This window comes from Cherax quadricarinatus, chromosome 2, assembly GCF_038502225.1.
Source record: "Cherax quadricarinatus isolate ZL_2023a chromosome 2, ASM3850222v1, whole genome shotgun sequence".
In the NCBI taxonomy this organism is placed as follows: domain Eukaryota; kingdom Metazoa; phylum Arthropoda; class Malacostraca; order Decapoda; family Parastacidae; genus Cherax; species Cherax quadricarinatus.
In genome coordinates, this window is record NC_091293.1 from 19312638 (window position 1) to 19334541 (window position 21904).

At 46.3% G+C, this 21904-nt stretch overlaps 1 protein-coding gene across 3 annotated transcripts in view; it reads left to right on the forward strand.

Moving 5' to 3' along the window:
- Positions 1–201: 201 nt before the first annotated feature.
- Positions 202–21904, forward strand: part of LOC128688351 (MKRN2 opposite strand protein) — a 42819-nt gene continuing 21116 nt past the window's right edge. For all 3 annotated transcript variants that reach the window (XM_070087506.1, XM_070087500.1, XM_070087503.1), the window contains exon 1: positions 202–435. The gene's annotated coding sequence lies outside the window, so the exon portion shown is untranslated. The remainder of the gene's footprint in view (positions 436–21904) is intronic.

A 21904-nucleotide genomic window follows, 5' to 3' on the forward strand; every position in this document is an offset into this window, starting at 1 on the left:
TGGCATCGCTGGGCTTCCACCATAATTTTACCTCACTGACAAAACATTGTAAGATTAATTTAGTTTTATAGCGAGCGAAGAAGATTCTTGAATAATTATTTACTAAGTATATTCCTGGTTTTATATATTTAGACAGTGCTCATCAAAGAGCCACAAAAATATTGAAACAAAATGTAATCGTTGAGAGTTGAAGGTGAAAATGTTTACTGGAGGTGTTAGTGCAGCAGCGACCACTGACGCGGGAGGTTGTGTCGCTTACAACTTCCTCCTCATACTTGTATACTTGTTTTCCTGCATAATCTTGACTATGGTGAGTTATTTTCCTTCCACTGAGCTCCAGAGGACAGCGCTTCCTTTCTGAACTACTAACACAGAAGACAGTGGCAGCAAATACTTGAAATCTCCACATTGCTGGCAAATTCTCAGTTATTCAAGGTACGTTTCTTACTTAACCTTTGCATTATTATAATTTAAACCACTGTACTGTAATACCTGTTAAAGAAAAGTTAAGGTCGAATGTCGCCGGTGGTACTACCAGTCAAGGATGGTTGTGCTACCAGTCAAGGATGGTTGTGCTACCATGGTTGTGCTACCAGTCAAGGAGGGTTGTGCTACCAGTCAAGGAGGGTTGTGCTACCATGGTTGTGCTACCAGTCAAGGATGGTTGTGCTACCATGGTTGTGCTACCAGTCATGGAGGGTTGTGCTACCATGGTTGTGCTACCAGTCAAGGAGGGTTGTGCTACCATGGTTGTGCTACCAGTCAAGGAGGGTTGTGCTACCATGGTTGTGCTACCAGTCAAGGATGGTTGTGCTACCATGGTTGTGCTACCAGTCAAGGATGGTTGTGCTACCATGGTTGTGCTACCAGTCAAGGATGGTTGTGCTACCATGGTTGTGCTACCAGTCAAGGATGGTTGTGCTACCATGGTTGTGCTACCAGTCAAGGATGGTTGTGCTACCATGGTTGTGCTACCAGTCAAGGATGGTTGTGCTACCATGGTTGTGCTACCAGTCAAGGATGGTTGTGCTACCATGGTTGTGCTACCAGTCAAGGATGGTTGTGCTACCATGGTTGTGCTACCAGTCAAGGATGGTTGTGCTACCATGGTTGTGCTACCAGTCAAGGATGGTTGTGCTACCATGGTTGTGCTACCAGTCAAGGATGGTTGTGCTACCATGGTTGTGCTACCAGTCAAGGATGGTTGTGCTACCATGGTTGTGCTACCAGTCAAGGATGGTTGTGCTACCATGGTTGTGCTACCAGTCAAGGATGGTTGTGCTACCATGGTTGTGCTACCAGTCAAGGATGGTTGTGCTACCATGGTTGTGCTACCAGTCAAGGATGGTTGTGCTACCATGGTTGTGCTACCAGTCAAGGATGGTTGTGCTACCAGTCAAGGATGGTTGTGCTACCATGGTTGTGCTACCAGTCAAGGATGGTTGTGCTACCATGGTTGTGCTACCAGTCAAGGATGGTTGTGCTACCATGGTTGTGCTACCAGTCAAGGATGGTTGTGCTACCATGGTTGTGCTACCAGTCAAGGATGGTTGTGCTACCATGGTTGTGCTACCAGTCAAGGATGGGTTGATCCCTAAAATGGGCATTAATAATCCTCTTGTAATCTATAGACTTTGAACTTAATAAACTAACAGAAAGGTGATGTATGCATGTTTACTTACCACTGATATTATTAAGTTACTACTTTGCTAAGCTAGCTGCAGGTCACCTGGATGGTCACAGGGGACGGTCACCTGGATGGTCACAGGGGACGGTCACAGGGGACAGTCACCTGGATGGTCACAGGGGATGGTCGCGGGGGACGGTCACCTGGATGGTCGCGGGGGACGGTCACCTGGATGGTCGCGGGGGACGGTCACCTGGATGGTCGCGGGGGACGGTCACCTGGATGGTCGCGGGGGACGGTCACCTGGATGGTCGCGGGGGACGGTCACCTGGATGGTCGCTGGGGACGGTCACCTGGATGGTCGCGGGGGACGGTCACCTGGATGGTCGCGGGGGACGGTCACCTGGATGGTCGCGGGGGACGGTCACCTGGATGGTCGCGGGGGACGGTCACCTGGATGGTCGCGGGGGACGGTCACCTGGATGGTCGCGGGGGACGGTCACCTGGATGGTCGCGGGGGACGGTCACCTGGATGGTCGCGGGGGACGGTCACCTGGATGGTCGCGGGGGACGGTCACCTGGATGGTCGCGGGGGACGGTCACCTGGATGGTCGCGGGGTACGGTCACCTGGATGGTCGCGGGGGACGGTCACCTGGATGGTCGCGGGGGACGGTCACCTGGATGGTCGCGGGGGACGGTCACCTGGATGGTCGCGGGGGACGGTCACCTGGATGGTCGCGGGGGACGGTCACCTGGATGGTCACAGGTGTCAAGTGGGTTCGATAAAGTGAATGGGGTAACAACACTCATGTAGGCTGGTTAGTATGTATAATTATAACGGAAAGTATGGAAGCGCCATCAGCCGCCCTGCCTCTTTCTGCTCTCTATCTCAGACTGCCCCAACAGTGTCTAGAGGGTGAGCGGCATTCAAAAACATGCTATGGTCAGCAGCAACGTGAATAACAGTGATTCTCACAGACGGTTGGTAGTGAGCCATCTACTGGTAACTGGTTGCTGGTAACTGGTACTACTGAGAGCCTGGCGACGCTAATGTATGTCGTCTCAACATACAGCTAATACAAACTAAAGACGGCAGGCGTACGGCTTGGGTTGATTCTGTACAATGTCAAAGTACACAACAATTGAACATTATAACATACATGAGTAGAATATTGGGATGGTAGCTAATGTAATTTACTGTAATGAAACTATAATGCATTACAAGGTATGATATAGCACAACTCATCAAATGAAACTCGACACTTGGATTACACAATAGAAGTGATAAAAAATTTGATTGATCGATCTGTATTCATGTGATCTTTGGATTCTGAGGAAGAAATATTTACAAAGAAAGAAGCGTTTAACAGAAGCAGACTTGGTGCACTCAAATCTAGACTGTTAAATCTCAGAATTTGGAGAGAACGTTTACACACACACAAAAATTCTTGAATATTGATAAGTTGATACTGTAATTATTCATCTATGCAGGTTATTTACATTTAACCCCAACACTGCTAGGGCGAGATTGACATATGCAGAATGGGTGTCATCTCTGGGAGGATCAAACTCTGTTGCACTAACTCCTGCCATATTTGAGGCAAATCTGAATTGGTAGTTAGAAATACTTGAGGATTTCTCAATACCAGTCGTGTACGTAGGGAGTTATGACATTCAGGTTGATCATCTGACTGAGTAACAGAGAGATTACAGGATCAGGAGGATTGTCAGTCTGTCACATTAGTCTGGGCTGGAACATCTATCATCACATACTAACTTCATATGATCTAAATGAGATTCTTTATACTGACTAGTACCAATTTCTCTAACCTTATACTTATTGCCAGTGATATGTTCAGCTACTCGATAAGGACCAACAAACTTTTGATCAAGCTTAGGCATTGCAGACGTCTTGTTAAAGTTAACCAGCATAACTCTCGAACCTACTTTGATTATGGATGGCTTTGCTCGAGTGTTAGCGACTCTTGTAAATTCTGCTGTTGATTTATGAAGTGTTTCATGGATTCTTCTAAAGACACTTTGAGCTAGCTGGTACGAGTTGCTATGAAATTATCAGGGTTGTAATTTGGTTTCAGATTAGAATATAGCAACTCGTAAGGCAAGCGTTTATCTACACCGTACAATGCATAATGTTGAGTGTCACCTATAGAAACATTGTAAACAGAATTTATAGCACACTGCACATCAGGTATAACTTCATCCCAAGTTTCACTGTTGGAATTGATAGTGGCTCTCAAGACAAGTACTTATTGGTTCATTCTGCTAACCCATTGCTGGCAGGATGATGAGGAACAATGGTGGATTTAGAGATCTTGTACAAGGTACACAAATTTTCAAGAATCTCATTACAGAATTCACCTCCATTATGTTACTAGGGACTTAGGGGTGGTATGCCTGCAGTTAATGCATTCTTTAAATGTTTTAGCTACTGTCTCGGCAGTCTTATCTGCAATAGGAACTAACTAACAATATCTGGTGAAATGGTCTACCATAACACGCATGTTTGCTGCCTTGGAGGGAACACTGGAAATTAGTTAACAAATCTAGTGCAACTCTTTCCCACGGTTCGCTAGTAGTTGGGTACACTTGGATTGGATTAGGACCATTAGCATTACCTTTATATTGCATGCAGACACTACATTTCTTAACATACTCAGAAATATCAGTTGCCATACGAGGCCAAAAGTATTTCAATCTGGCTTGTTTTACTGAACGATCCATACCAGGGTGTGCAACACCTGGTACATCGTGAACTAGCTGTAAGGCTACATTCACTAGTGACTGGAATTACTAACTGGTATACTCTTCTGCTAGGAGTACCCAACTCGGCTGTTTGATACAGTAATTCTTGGTTCATGACAAAGTCGCTGATGGGTGCTGGTGGCTTCACAGTCAGAATAAGATCTTCCTGGAGCAGGAATCGAATCACACCAGACCACATGGGATCTGCTCGTTGAGCATTCTTTACATCCTCAGCAGTAAATGGAGGGTCTGTAGTTACTATACTAACATGTCACAATAAAGCATCTGCGACTACATTTGACATGCCAGGTAAGTGTTCAAAAGTAGGATTGAACTCTTGGATAGTCAAGGTCCATCTGGCTAACCTTCCAGTAGGTTGTTTGTTCTGGAATAAAGGTATCAGTGGAGCATGGTCTGTCAAGACATGAACAGAGTACTGATAAATGTCTTGGAAGTGCTTTAAAGACCATACTATTGCTAAAGCTTCTTGCTCAGTTACTGTATAATTACGTTCAGCCTTCGTAAGGACTCGGCTAGCAAATGCAACTGCTTTGTACTTGCCATCAGCCTTCTGAGCTAGTACAGCACCTATGCCAATTGAACTAGCATCAGTTGTCAGATAGAAGGGCTTAGAAAAATCTGGAAATTTTAAAATTGGAGCAGATGTTAGCTTTTCTTTTAAAGTTTGGAATGTTTTTTCTTGATGGAAGGTCCAAACGAAAGGAGCATCTTTCTTAAGCAACTCAGAGGAGCAGCTATGGAAGAAAAATTGGCAATGAAAGATCTATAAAAACCTGCTAAGGCCACAAAGGATCTTACGGTATCAGCAGTTTTGGGAGTTGGAAAATTTAGTACTGCAGTTACTTTACTTTGGTCATTCGTAACCCCTCTAGGAGTGACTACATGACCAAGAAACTTAATTTCTGATCTGAAAAATTGACATTTAGACAGTTTGATCTTTAAATTTGCTTCTTCAAGCTTACCAAGTACTATATCAAGTCTTTTCAAGTGTGTATCCACGTCTTCAGACATGACGATTATGTCATCTAAGTACACCATAAATGCATTACCTATGAGACCTCTAAAGATATTAGTCATGAGCCTTGAGAATGTGATAGGGGAGGATCGTAATCCAAAGGCCATATGGAGGAAGTGATAATGACCTGTAGGAGTGGAGAATGCAGTTAGCTCTTGGCTGTCCTCGTGAAGAGGGACTTGCCCAACCCCTTGTAACAAGTCCAGGGTTGAAAAGACTATCTCCGATGTTACGTAAAAGATCACCCAGTACAGGAAGTGGGAAGCGATCTAGAATAGTTTTCGCATTTAACTTCCTAAGTCAATCACTGGGTGCCAAGTACCATCCTTCTTAGGTACTAGGATCAAAGGCGCATTACAAGGTGAATTGCTAGGTGCAATAACTCCATCAAGCATTTGATTGATCAATTCTTCTGCAACAGCAACTTGTGATTGAGGCATTCTGTACGCAGGTATATAGATAGGTCTAGTACCAGGTTCAAGTGGAATACGATGGGACAATAAGTTCGTTATACGCATCTTCTCACCTGGTAAGGCAATGGCTTTACTCTGTTCAACAGAGTCAACAAATGCTTGTCCTCGTCTGGGAAGTCAGTGGGAGCTAAGTCTTTCTCCTCAACTGGTGGAACAGATTGATCCAGTGAAATGGATGAGGTCTCCCACGGGGGACGGACACCTGGATGATCACGGGGGACAGACACCTGGATGGTCACAGGGGATGGACACCTGGATGATCACGGGGGACGGACACCTGGATGGTCACAGGGGATGGACACCTGGATGGTCACGGGACGGACACCTGGATGGTCACAGGGGACGGACACCTGGATGGTCACGGGACAGACACCTGGATGGTCACGGGACAGACACCTGGATGGTCACAGGGGATGGACACCTGGATGGTCACAGGGGATGGACACCTGGATGGTCACAGGGGATGGACACCTGGATGGTAACGGGGGACGGACACCTGGATGGTCACGGGGGACGGACACCTGGATGGTCACGGGGGACGGACACCTGGATGGTCACGGGGGACGGACACCTGGATGGTCACGGGGGACAGACACCTGGATGGTCACGGGGGACGGACACCTGGATGGTCACGGGGGACGGACACCTGGATGGTCACGGGGGACGGACACCTGGATGGTCACGGGGGACGGACACCTGGATGGTCACGGGGGACGGACACCTGGATGGTCACGGGGGACGGACACCTGGATGGTCACGGGGGACGGACACCTGGATGGTCACGGGGGACGGACACCTGGATGGTCACGGGGGACGGACACCTGGATGGTCACGGGGGACGGACACCTGGATGGTCACGGGGGACGGACACCTGGATGGTCACGGGGGACGGACACCTGGATGGTCACGGGGGACGGACACCTGGATGGTCACGGGGGACGGACACCTGGATGGTCACGGGGGACGGACACCTGGATGGTCACGGGGGACGGACACCTGGATGGTCACGGGGGACGGACACCTGGATGGTCACGGGGGACGGACACCTGGATGGTCACGGGGGACGGACACCTGGATGGTCACGGGGGACGGACACCTGGATGGTCACGGGGGACGGACACCTGGATGGTCACGGGGGACGGACACCTGGATGGTCACGGGGGACGGACACCTGGATGGTCACGGGGGACGGACACCTGGATGGTCACGGGGGACGGACACCTGGATGGTCACGGGGGACGGACACCTGGATGGTCACGGGGGACGGACACCTGGATGGTCACGGGGGACGGACACCTGGATGGTCACGGGGGACGGACACCTGGATGGTCACGGGGGACGGACACCTGGATGGTCACGGGGGACGGACACCTGGATGGTCACGGGGGACGGACACCTGGATGGTCACGGGGGACGGACACCTGGATGGTCACGGGGGACGGACACCTGGATGGTCACGGGGGACGGACACCTGGATGGTCACGGGGGACGGACACCTGGATGGTCACGGGGGACGGACACCTGGATGGTCACGGGGGACGGACACCTGGATGGTCACGGGGGACGGACACCTGGATGGTCACGGGGGACGGACACCTGGATGGTCACGGGGGACGGACACCTGGATGGTCACGGGGGACGGACACCTGGATGGTCACGGGGGACGGACACCTGGATGGTCACGGGGGACGGACACCTGGGTGGTCACGGGGGACGGACACCTGGGTGGTCACGGGGGACGGACACCTGGGTGGTCACGGGGGACGGACACCTGGGTGGTCACGGGGGACGGACACCTGGGTGGTCACGGGGGACGGACACCTGGGTGGTCACGGGGGACGGACACCTGGGTGGTCACGGGGGACGGACACCTGGGTGGTCACGGGGGACGGACACCTGGGTGGTCACGGGGGACGGACTCCTGGGTGGTCACGGGGGACGGACACCTGGGTGGTCACGGGGGACGGACACCTGGGTGGTCACGGGGGACGGACACCTGGATGGTCACGGGGGACGGACACCTGGATGGTCACGGGGGACGGACACCTGGATGGTCACGGGGGACGGACATCTGGATGGACGAATGCCTAGCCATGCTAAGTGTTCTAGTGGTACACTCTAATCATTATTTTACTACATGTAAACCACACAATAACCAAATTCTGTAAACTCAGCATTGTAATCCTTATAGAGAATAAACTTTGAATTTGAATTTGAATCTTGTTGTGGCTAGCTGGTCTAGTGGCTAACGCGAGGGGCTGGAGTTTTGAGACTCTCTGACCGCGGGTTCAATCCCGGCCAGGGTATGGTTTGTTTGCAATCGTGTCATTACGATTTCATGAGTCATGAAAACTTTGCCTAGCATACAAGGATGATATACTCTATATCTCAACACTGGTGCAATCCACCCAAGACTTCTTCATACATTATATACCCTATAGCGGTATTAATACATGACATACAGCGCTATTTGAACTCATATGCCTACCTGCTCCAACAAAGTCATCTAAAATTGTGTATTTACACAAAATCAATATACATTTTTATATTACCTTACATATACTCTTACATGTGACTTGAAACATTAAAATAGCAAAGGGAAACCAACAGCGTGTACTTAAAATATATAACACTACCCTACACATACAGTGTCACACGACATGTACTATATAATCTTAACCAGGCCTCTGAAACATTATATGTTAGGCCTTATGTGCCAAAATACAATCTCGCATATTAAATACTGTACCACGTTGCTCATTACAGCTATTTACACTTCCGATCCTTCCGATATACAGAAATTGTGCCCTACAGAATGCTTCTTACAAGAAGGGAAACCCCGGACTTTGTATCACAGCATATTCTAAACAGTCATATGGCATACCTTCGTAAGACCACGTAGTATGTGCTTTTTATAACATCTTTGAAGACACACTCATAATAACTAACAGTCATTCTCGCACACACACAAATACTGTAAGATTCTACCCTTCCACTCACCTTATATACACACAATGATGTAGTGCTCCAAAACACTACGTACATGTACTATCCAAAATCTTCACAACATAAAGGGAACACATGTGTAATACCACCACCCACACCACACTCGCTACACAGGAAAAGCATAAATGTATCAGTACAAATCGAATCACACTGAAAGCCATCCACACATCCCCACTCAAGAAACTAGCCCGTCGTTACCCCTTACTTTACACTTAAATCTCGTAAATCCTTCAACTTAAAACTCCGGTATCCCTCGGTAAACGCTCTCCCACCTTCCCCCCATAAAGATCCCTATTGCGACACTTAGTTCTATAAATGGTGGCCACTAACACTTTTATTCTTTCATCCACACCCACCTCCCTCATGGCCCAAGACTTATAAATAAAATCAGTGACCACATACCCAACTGCATTCACCACCATCTGACTCATCCCACCTATATCTAAACATAACACCTGTAACCTTTCCCCACCCACTAACCTAACTACCCTACCTAACCATACCCTCACAGCTTCTAAACAATTACAAAAATACACTGCATGAAAAATAGTCTCCAAACATCCACACGCTTTGCACTCCCCACCCTCCCTTAGTCTCCTATTAAATAACACAACACCAGATGGCAAGATTCCATGTAAAAACCTAAACATTACCTCCCTTACACCTGGTTTAACACGCAATTGCGTAAACATTTCCAGATATTCCCCCACGCATACATGGGGTATGCCCCCTCACCTGCCGCCATCACAGACCCCCCCCCCCCGCCCTCTCAAGAACCCTCAATTTGAGGGGCGCCGGATCCCTCGCCATCATTAAAGCCTTAAAACCCGCAGCATGGCCTCACCAATCATTAAATCCCTACCCCCCCACCATTGTTGCATATCCATATGCAGTCTTTCTAGCCCCCCTCTCCTTGCCCCCCTCCCTCAAATAGTCGCGTTTTAGATACACACTCATCATACGCTTTTCTAAAGGTATAAGCCCCAGCCCCCCCTGGCTAATGGGAAGCATCACCACCCCTCTACTTAGCCAGTCACAACCCGATCCCCATATAAATCTGAAAATCCCATATTGCAACAATTGCACCTCTCGCTGCCTCAATGGGTATGTTGCCACCACGTGCCATAGCTTGCTATACAACAGGATGTTTGTCACAATAACCCTCTGATGCAACGTAAGCTGTGCAGTCCTCAAACCTCCCAATCTTTTCAAAACCCCATCCACAGTGCGCCTCGAATTTACCTCTTGTGTGACCCTATCATTCCTAACGTACACTATCCCACAAATCAGTAGCTGATCCACCACACTCTACCTGCCCTCTACAGTCCCACCTCGATTTACGCTATTGCCTAGGTCCATATACTTAGATTTTGCCACATTAATTTTCATCCCAGTAGCCTCACCAAACACATCTACCACCTTTCCTACCTTATGCAAATCCCTCTCATCCCTCACCAACACAGCCGTGTCATCCACATAACCCACAATACCCACCCCACCCTCTCGTTCAGTACTAACCCCTCCACTTGCGATACTCCACCTAACTGCCCTATAAAAGGGATCCTGGAGGCACGCAAACAATATTTGCGACAGAGGGCATCCCTGTCGCAAACCCCTTCCCATCTGAATGTTAACACCTAGCCTTCCATTAACCTGTACTCTCATAGATGCTCCTTGATACAATGTTTTTGCGCAAGATATAATTTCCCTCCCGAATCCCTGCCAATGCATGAACCTCCATAATGCATCCCTCTCTACACTATCGTAAGCTGCTCTCCAATCCAATGCCAAAACACCCCCACCCCCAACTCCCCCCCCTCTGCTCTATAAAACTTCTAATAACTCCATGCCCTTCATACATTGACCTACCCGGTGCCCCATGTTGTCCTGTCAATTACTTTACCTATCACCGTTTTTATTCTATTCCCTAATATCCTTGCAAATAACTTAATCACCACACTTAAGCGATATTGCTCGGTAATCCTCTACCATAGTCTTTCCACCTTTGGGAACTAATACCACAACAGCAGTCCTTTGCTGCTCACCCATTTCCTCATCTTCCTTCATTACATTGAATAACATAACTAAAAATCCTCTCAATACTTCCCAATTCCTAATGTAAAAATCATTAGGCAACCCATCTTCACCTGGCGCCTTACCTAAACCTGCATCAGACAAAGCATGTGAAATCTCATTTTCCATGATCGGACCTTCTAATGTTACCCTATCTGTACCATCAATCTCACATTGTACAAAACCTCCCATTTCCTTTAAAACTGCATCTTGAATACCTACGTTTTGTGTATGTGACCTAAATCATGCATCTAGATATCCACTCATACCCTCAGTCGTCACTAATACCTGCCCCTCCCTATACCCTTCCATCCCCACATGAACAGTTAATCCCATCATCTCTGTTGCCACTCTTCTCTTGCGCTGTCGCTTCAACACGCATGCCGAAGGCCTATCACCCCATAACACCTCTTCCAGCCCACCCAAAACTCACGCACCATCAAATCTTTCATTTTGCAAATCCCTAATATGCTCCTTTAATCCCTCAATATCATCCACCGGATAACTAGCACTCCCACGCTAGTAGCAAGCTCTCAACTGCCCCTCAAGATAAGATTGGTACCCATACTTCAACCTGGTATATTCCCTCCCACTACGAATATAAAATTCCCTAATACAAGATTTTCCCACAGAGTCCCACCAACTAACCAAATCACTATTCCCAGGTGCCTCTGCCACCAACTCCTCCCACAATTGAACAAATGACTGTCTAGGCTCTTCTTCCTGCAACAACTTTACATTCAACTTCCAAAGCCCCTTACACCTTCTTGGCAACCCCTCCCAACCTATATCCACCAAAACACCCCTGTGATCAGAAAATACTACATCCATTACCCTCACACTATGTGTTACGACTGTCCTAGGCATGTACAATCGATCGAGCCTAGCCGCATACCCATGCTTAATAAATGTGTGCTCCACCCCGCCTTCCCCAACATCAATCAATCCTACCCTGGATAACAATTCTCCCAATATTCTCAAACAATGCCCTGCCCCCCCTCGGTTCAACATCCTTACTCCTTATCACACAGTTCCAATCACCTCCTATCACAGCGACCCCCGGCAATCCACACAAATAATATACCAGAACATCCCTCATGAATTTATTCTTTACCCGTACATCTCCCTCTGCCGGACCATACACACACCAACGTTATCTGTACCTGACCCCATAACCCATCCACACGAGTCACCCTCCCCTCCCCCCCCTCACAATGCCTGACAACCAGTGGGCTAGTTTCACCAAAATGGCCACACCTTTCAATCTGACTGCATGCTCAACATACACATTATATCCATCCACCTTCAACTCATAACCCGGTCTATAATTGTGCTCCTGCAAGAACACTACGTCAACATCATGAAGCACCAAATATTCCCTAAACCACTCACACTTTCTCTGCATCCTCAAGCCATTGATGTTCAATGTCAGGCACTTAAAACCGACAAAGGGGGTTTACCTCTTGACACTACCGAATTCTCACCTGATCGCTTTGTTGCACCCTTTTCCCTCCCCCCTCCTTTCTGGGCACACTTACCCAACCCCAGCCCTTGAGTGCTACTTGAACCTCTCCGCATGCCATCCACCCATGTTTTCTTCCCAGGCTGTTGTGCGGGCATAAGCACATCATTGGAATCAGTGCTGCGCACTTTCGCGTCGTACCCTCGACCTGCATAAAGTCATCCAGCACAGTGCCATGATGAACCTCCACCTCCACAGTTCTCACCAGCAGGCCATTCTTATCACACACTTCAGGCCGAGCTGGCATCACCACGCCCTCCTCAATCGCAGACCCGAGATCCAGTCTGTACCAACATCCTGACAAGGACGCTCATTGCCCAAAATGTTCCCAAACATTGACACTATCGATGTTTCCACATCGCTGCCAGTCACTTCTGCGATGACCTCATCCAGCACTTGTACAACATCCAGGGAAGTGATGTCGTCCCCCCGTGTAGCCCCTGCTGTCTCCTTTTCTTCGGCCCTCTCAACCTCCTCACTCCATGTCAAACTCTGCTGAGGCAGTGTCGAATACAACTGATCTTGATCCTCTCTCCTTTCCTTCACATCACATCATTGCTGCTGGTCCTTATCACCACATCGTCTTTCACATTGCGCAGCCAGGTGATCATACGACCCGCACAAATGGCAAGTGCGTCGCTGCCCAGCGTATGTCACAAATACCTGAGTTGTGAAATCTTCCATCACCACGTACGATGGAATAGGATGTCTGAGCGTCATCTTGACAGAGTACGTACCCTCAGGTATCCCCATATACGGGCCAACTGACCACCTTCCTGCAGTGACCGTATGTATTGTGCCGTATTTACACATAGCGAACCGGATGTCAGACGCATCTGCCTCGAACAGCACATTCCTGATCTTAACCCATGTGTAATAACTTGATACATCATGCATCCTCACCATCCTCACAAGACTTCAACATCAACCTTGGCTTACTAGATGATCAGCCTGTAACTGATTTCATCAACAATATGAACAACACACTTCTCATACCAACAATAACTAAACCAACCAGGCTCACTGAGACAAGTGCAACCATAATAGACCACATATGGACCAATATACTAGCCCCCCTTAAATCAGGGATAATCACAGATAGCACTACAGACCACTACCCTACCTTCCTCCTGACAAACATTAGTAAACCACCACTTGAATACAACAAAGTCTCATTTAGACTCCATGACGAGGCCTCAGTAAGGAAGTTCACAGCTGACCTAGAGACTGTTGATTGGCCTACAGAATTCTCCAAGGCCAATGGTATTGATGACTGGACAGACATCTTTCTTAACAAATTACTTAGACTATACAACAAACATTGTCCTATAAAAACAAAACAGATCACAAACAAACGGCTTGGTTGCCCATGGCTAACCAGCACCATTCTGAAATCCATAGACAAGAAACGCCAATATGAAAAGCAATATAGACAGGGCTTAATACACAAAGATACTCTTAAACACTATTCATCAGCTCTCACCAAAGTAATAAAAAAAGCCAAACAACTATACTACTCCAGTAGATTCACAGACACTAGAGGAGATATAAAAAAGACCTGGAAAACACTCTCAGATTCTAGGGACCCACAAACTGAGAAAAACCAAGAATATTGTCCTAGCTAAACCTAATGAAACACCACTACATCCCACTGACACAGCTAACAAGATAAACGACTTCTTCTCAAACATAGGATCTAATCTCGCCAGTAAAATCCCACATACCAATGCCCATGCCGGGGACTACCTAGATGGTAATTTCCCTAATTCCTTCTATCTTGCACCAACTGAGCCCACGGAAGTCATTGGGATCATAAAGTCACTTAAAAATAACTCGGGGAATCTGTCTCATGTCCCACCATTACTGTACAAGCGAGCGGCCCATGTCCTTTCGCATGCTATTTCATTACTTTTTAACAAGTCAATAGAGACTAGCACCTTCCCAAAACTACTCAAGATGGCAAGGGTTACACCAATACATAAAGGTGGTGACCCTACAGACTTAAACAACTATAGGCCAATATCTAACTTACCATTGCTATCCAAAATCTTTGAGAAACTCGTGTACAAAAGACTGTATTCATTTATAACGGCTCAAAACATACTCAACCCCTGCCAGTTTGGATTCAGGAAAAATAAAAGCACTAATGATGCAATCATAAAAATGCTAGATCTGCTTTACACAGCATTGGAAAATAAGGAATATCCACTAGGAATTTTTATTGACCTAAGAAAAGCTTTTGACACAGTAAACCACCAAATCCTACTCCACAAACTTGACCACTACGGTATAAGAGGCCATGCGCTTGCTTATTTCAAATCTTACATTACTAATAGGTATCAGTACGTCACCATTAAAGACACAGCATCAGCAACACGGCCACTTGATACTGGAGTTCCGCAGGGAAGTGTCCTTGGTCCCCTGCTCTTCCTCATATACATCAATGACCTTCCAAACGTATCCCAACACCTGAAACCCATTCTCTTTGCTGATGACACGACTTATGTCATCTCTCACCCTAATCTTGCCACCCTCAACACCATTGTGAATGAGGAGCTGATTAAAATATCGACTTGGATGACAGCCAATAAACTTACGCTTAACACTGACAAAACTTACTATATTATGTTTGGTAGCAGAGCAGGAGATGCACAAATTAACATTAAGATTGACAACACTCTAATTACCAGAAATAATGGGGGAAAATTCCTAGGCTTATACCTTGACAACAACCTGAATTTCAGCACCCATATCCAGCATATAGCCAAAAAAGTATCCAAAACGGTTGGGATCCTCTCCAAGATACGATACTACGTGCCGCAAAATGCCCTTCTCACACTATACCACTCACTTATTTATCCATACCTCACCTATGCTATTTGTGCTTGGGGATCAACTGCAGCAACACACCTAAAGCCAATAATAACCCAACAAAAAGCTGCAGTAAGAATAATCACTAAATCCCATCCCTGGCAGCACACCCCCCCCACTCTTCAAAGATCTAAACTTACTCCCAGTTCAGTACATCCACACTTACTACTGTGCAATCTATAACTACAGGGCCTTAAACTCTAATACCAACCTTGACCTAAAACGCTTTCTTGATAGTTGTGACAGAACCCACAGGCATAACACCAGACACAAACATCTCTACGACATTCCCCGTGTCCGACTAAACCTTTACAAAAATTCAATGTATGTCAAAGGCCCTAAAATCTGGAATACCCTACCTGAGAACTCTAGAACTGCAGACACATTCATCACCTTCAAAACTACCATTAGAAAACATCTCCCTGATACACCCCGTCAACTAACTACACGAATACCACCTGGTGGTCCACACTTACACTCGCTCACTCATTTGACCATAAACAGAAATATTAATCTCAGTCTTAAAATAATGAATCCTGTGATACTCCAATACTGAAACTATATACTGTGCCAAAACAAAAGCATTCACATTGCTAAACTCATAAACTAGTATTTAGTCACTTAGCCATAATACCAACTTACCTCATAATTTGTAATATTTTACAATTAAGAATAAAACTAAGTATGCCCGAAATGCCTAGCCATGCTAAGCGTTCTAGTGGTACACTCTGTAATCACAATTTTACTACATGTAAACCAAACAATAACCAAATTTCTGTAAACTCAGCATTGTAATCCTTATAGAGAATAAACTTTGAATCACAGCATGATTAACTGGTAAGGCCACTTCCTGAAACTTATTCACCACTGCCTCATACACATTCGCTGAGCTGAATTTTACAAAAATCCTCTTCGTACCGTTCAGTGCAAGTCCACAAATCTCCTCATGGGCTATTCCATAGGTATATCTTGATTATTGCAGGCAGAAGCAACTCCATTGATGGCCCCATTACAGCTCCACTGGTTAATTCAATGCAGACAGTATTGATACGACGCCGGCTAGCCTGCGCCGTGTTTATGAAAATAATACTACCACCAGACAACTCCAGGGGACAGCAGCAGCAGCAGCAACACACGCCCTCTCCACTCAAGGGTTGAGAGACGAATGAGAGTCTTCAGCTTCCAATTATGACCCCTTGTTTCTGTGTCCCCTCGTTGGAACATTCTGTCTTTGTCCACCTTGTCTATTCTGTGCAGTATTTTATATGTCGTTATCATGTCTCCCTGGATCCTCCTGTCCTCAGTGTCGTCAGGCCAATTTCCTTTAACCATTCTTCGTAGGACAACCCCTAGCTCTGGGACTGGTCTTGTTGCAAACCTTTGCACTTTCTCTAATTTCTTGACGTGCTTGACCAGGTGTGGATTCCAAACTGGTGCTGCATACTCCAGTATGGGCCTGACGTAAATGGTGTACAGAGTCTTGAACGATTCCTTACTGAGGTATCGGAATGCTATCCTTAGGTTTGCTAGACGCCTGTACGCTGCAGCAGTTATCTGATTGATGTGCACCTCAGGAGACGTGCTCGGTGTTATACTTGTGCCAAGGTCCTTTTCCTTGAGTGAGGTTTGCAGTCTTTGATCACCTAGACTATACTGTGTCGGCAGTTTTCTGTGCCCTTCCCTGATCTTCATGACTTTGCATTTGGCAGGGTTAAATTCAAGAAGCCAGTTGCTGGACTATGCTTGTAGCCTGTCCAGGTCTCTTTGTAGTTCTGCCTGATCTTTGACCGATTTAAGTTTCCTCATTAACTTCACATCATCTGCAAACAAGGACACTTCTGAGTCTATCCCTTCGTTATGCCATTCACATATACCAAAAACAGCACAGGTCCTAGGACTGACACATGTGGAACCCCGCTTGTCACAGGCGCCCACTCTGACACCTCGTCACATACCATGACTCATTGTTGCCTCCCTGTCAGGTATTCTCTGATCCAATGTAGTACAGGAATTTCCTGTTGTGTGTGCCTGATCCTCTAGCTTTTGCAGTAACCTCTTGTGAGGAACTGCAGTCCAAGAAAATGCCGTCTATCCACCCCTCTCTCTCTTGTCTTACTTCTGTCACCTTGTCATAAAACTCCAGTAGGTTTGTGACACAGGATTTTTCTTCCCTGAAACCATGCTGGTTGTCGATTATACACTTGTTTCTTTCCAGGTGCTCCACCACTCTCCTCCTGATGATCTTCTCCATGACTTTGCATACTATACACGTTAGAGACACAGATCTGTAGTTTAATGCCTCGTGTCTTTTTTTTTTTTTTTTTTTTTTTTTTAAATTTGGACTACATTTGCTGCTGCTTCTTCTGCTTCTTCTGCTTCTGCTTCTTTTGCTGCTCCTGTTCGTCGTCACTTGCATTCCAAAATGGTCTGTGCATTCCACTGTTGTAACACGTGGTTATTTGAGATACTATTACTTGTCAGTTTGAACTAGTCTGGCCATCCTCCTCGGACCTCTCTCATTAATAAGACATATTTGCCCACCTGACATTTTGTGTTTTTAATACAATTGTCTCTAAACTCTAAGACTATTATGCTTAAAAATTCTAGATCAGAAGTTTTAGATACTCAAACCATCCCGTCTGGCACCAACAATCATTCCAGTCAGTCACACAGGTCACACTTCTACCCCATTCTGATGTTTGGTCTGAACAAGTGAACCTCTTGACCAGGTCAGATGCAACATTCCTCCAGTGGAAAGCAGGGGACGTCATGAGTAATAATAACAATACCATTATTTGTACAAGTACATGTACAAGGTATACAGTCCTAGCTGACATCAATGACATACTACTGTATAGAAAGCCGCTTGTTATGCAGAGCATTAAGCTATATATGACTTTTGTAGCTTTAGCGCTTCTTATTGACTATAATAATATCCAGAGCTTTTCTCGCAAATTAGGTCATTTTTTCCCAGGATGTGACCCACACCCGTCGACTAACACCCAGGTACCCATTTTCATTGATAACTGGAGCATACCTGGAGAGGGTTTCGGGGATCAATATTCCCGTGGCCCGGTCTGTGACCAGGCCTTATGGTGAATCAGGGCCTGATCAACCAGGCTGTTACTGTTGGCCGCACGTAAACCGACGTATGAACCACAGCCCGGCTGATCAGGTACTGACTTTAGATGCCTGTCCAAAGCCTTTTTGAAGATAGCCAGGGGTCTGTCGGTAATCCCCCTTATGTATGCTGGGAGAGAGCTGAACAGTCTTGGGCCCTTGACACTGTGTTGTCTCTTGTCATGCTAGTGGTACCCCTGCTTTTCATTGGGGGAATGTTGCATCCCTGCTGAGTCTTTTGCTTTCATAGGGAATGATTTTCGTGTACAAATTTTGTACCTATCCCTCTAGTATTTTCCAAGTATATGTAATTAAGTATATCTCCTGACTGCATTTCAGGGAATACAAGTCGAGGAACTACAACCATTCCCAGTAATTTAGGTGTTTAATCGTAGTTATGTGTGCTATTAATGTTCTCTATACATTTTCAAGGTCAGCAATTTCGCCTGCCTTGAAAGACGGTGTTAGTGTGCAGCAAAATTCCCGCCTAGATAGAACAAGTGACCTGAAGAGTGTCATCATGGGCTTGGCATCCCTAGTTTTGAAGGTTCTCATTATCCATTCTGTCATTTTTCTAGCAGATGTGATTGATACAATGTTGTGGTCTTTAAAAGTGAGATCCTCTGACATCACTCCCAGGTTCTTTACATTAGTTTTTCGCTCTGCTGTGTGGTTGGAATTTACACAATACACAAATAACCCGCACATAAAAGAGAGAAGCTTACGACGACGTTTCGGTCCGACTTGGACCATTGACAAAGTCACACTGGTTGGAATTTGTTTTATGCTCCAATATAGTTTTAATTTCCGCGAGTTTTCCCATATCGGAGTAATTAAGTTTCTCATCATTGAACTTCATATTGTTTTTTGCAACCCATTTAAAGATTTGGTTGATGTCCGCCTGGAGTAATGCAGTGTCTTCAATGGAGGACACTGTCATGCAAATTCGGCTGTCAAATGCAAAGGAAGACACGGTGCTGTGGCTTACATCCCTGTCAGATTTGAGGAGGAACAGGATGGGAGTGAACACTGTGCGTTGTGGAACAGAGCATTTTACAGTAGCCGCCTCAGACTTTACTCTGTTTACTATTACTATTTGTGTTCTACTTCTTAGGAAATTATAGATCCATCTACCAACTTTTCCTGATATTCCTTTATCACTCATTTTGTTCGCTATTACACCATAGTCACACTTGTCGAAGGCTTTAGCAAAGTCTGTGCATACTTCAACTGCGTTATGTTTGTCTTCTAGAGCATCCAGGACCTTTTCATAGTGGTCCAGTAGTTGGGACAGGCAGGAGCGACCTGCTCTAAACCTGTGTTGCCCTGGGTTGTGTAACTGATGGGTATCTAGATGGATGGTGATCTTGGTTCTTAAAACCCTATCAAAAATTTTTATGATATGGGATGTTAGCTCTATCGGTCTGTAGTTTTTTGCTATTGCTTTACTGCCCCTTTGTGGAGTGGGGCTGTCTCTTGTTTTTAGCATCTGTGGGATGACCCCTGTGTCCATACTGTCTACAGGCACATGATTGGGGCTTCTTGCAGTTCTTGATAAACTCGGAGTTCCACGAGTCTGGACCTGGGGCAGAGTGCATGGGTATGTCATTTGTCGCCTTTTCGAAGTCATGTGGTGTTAGGTTAATATCAGATAGGCTTGTGATTACCAAATTCTGAGGATGAACATGGACAACCGGTATAAGGAAACACGCTTAGTGGTTTCCAACATTGCTGGGTATCGAACCCGGACCCTCAGCGTGTGAAGGGAGAGCACTTGCCACCAGGCCACGCTAAGAGACAACAGTGTCACGGGCCCCAGGACTCACAGCATACATAAGGGGGATTACGAGTAGACCCCTGGCTGCAAGAAGACGCTAGACAGGCACATAAAATCAGTACCTGACCAGCTGGGCTGTGGCTTGTACGTCGGTTTGGGTGCGGCCAACAGTAACAGCCAGGCTGATATGGCCCTGATGCACCACTAGGCCTGGTCATGAACAGGGCCGCGGGGGCGTTGACCCCCCGATACCCCCTCCAGGTATTTATTATACACCCCATATCCATCCTGTGACTGTTGGTCAAAGGATTACAGAGGTACATAATGGGTCCATGGACTGGGCCCTATAGTTTTCATAGCTGAATAAGTTACATTGGTAATGAGTTATTTATATGTTTATATTTAAGCACAGTCGTAATGAGTTATTTACGCAAAAATAAACTGGTTACTCGCCCACGCAAACGAAACTGGTAATGCTTTATTTACAGCGAGCAAAGTCTGTATTTCCCCAGAACGGTTTGTAATATACCACTGTGGATAAAATACTTCTACATTTCTTGAACATTTCTGAGTGAGTTGTCTGAGTTCATTAATTTTATCGCCTTCTAGTACATAATGACAATAGTACATCTGATGGTGATTTAACCTGGCAAAGATAATTGTAACCTAGCCGGAGCTGGGCGGTAGTGGCCTCCAAGAGTCTGCTTATTTTGTTGGAACTACCATAGACATGTGCCGCCTCCTGCATGATACGATGATGGTACATGGACTGACAGAGTTCTTTTCGTATTATTGTTCTCAGATTGCTAACTGACAACCCATGACTGGAATCTATTCTATCTTTGAAAGCATAATATAACTTAGCCAGTTCATCAGTTCTATCATGCATCTGAAGACCAATGTGAGATGGAATCCACAGGTGTACTCCGACTTTGTTTTCTACAATCCTTGTCTAATACCTCGGCATGCTGCCACGTGATTGATTTGATATATGCATTAACGAGTAGGTGTACCTTATAAAGTGGCTGTTGTGTATTACCATTTTGTCCAGCATACATGAGGAGTATTACCAGTAGACCCCTGGCTGTCTTCAAGAAGGCGCTGGACAGGCACCTAAAGTCTGTACCTGACCAACCGAGCTGTGGCTCTTACGTCAATTTGCGTGCGGCCAACAGTAACAGCCTGGTTGATCACTCTCCACCACGAGGCCTGGTCCCAGACTGGACCTAGGGAACGTTGACCCCCGAAACCCTCTCCAGGTATACACCAGGTAAGGCTCTAGTCAGTCACTTGGCCTGTGTGTACTCACCTATTTGTACTCACCTATTTGTGGTTGCAGGGGTCGAGTCCTAGCTCCTGGCCCCGCCTCTTCACCGGTTGCTACTAGACCCTCTCTCTCCCCGCTCCATGAGCTTTATCAAACCTCGTCTTAAAACTGTGTATGGTTCCTGCCTCCACTACGTCATTTTCTAGGCTATTCCACTGCCTTACAACTCTATGACTGAAGAAATACTTCCTACTATCTCTCTGACTCATTTGTGTCTTCAACTTCCAATTGTGGCCTCTTGTTTCTGTGTCCCCTCCCTGGAACATCCTGTCCTTGTCCACCTTGTCTATTCCACGCAGTATTTTATA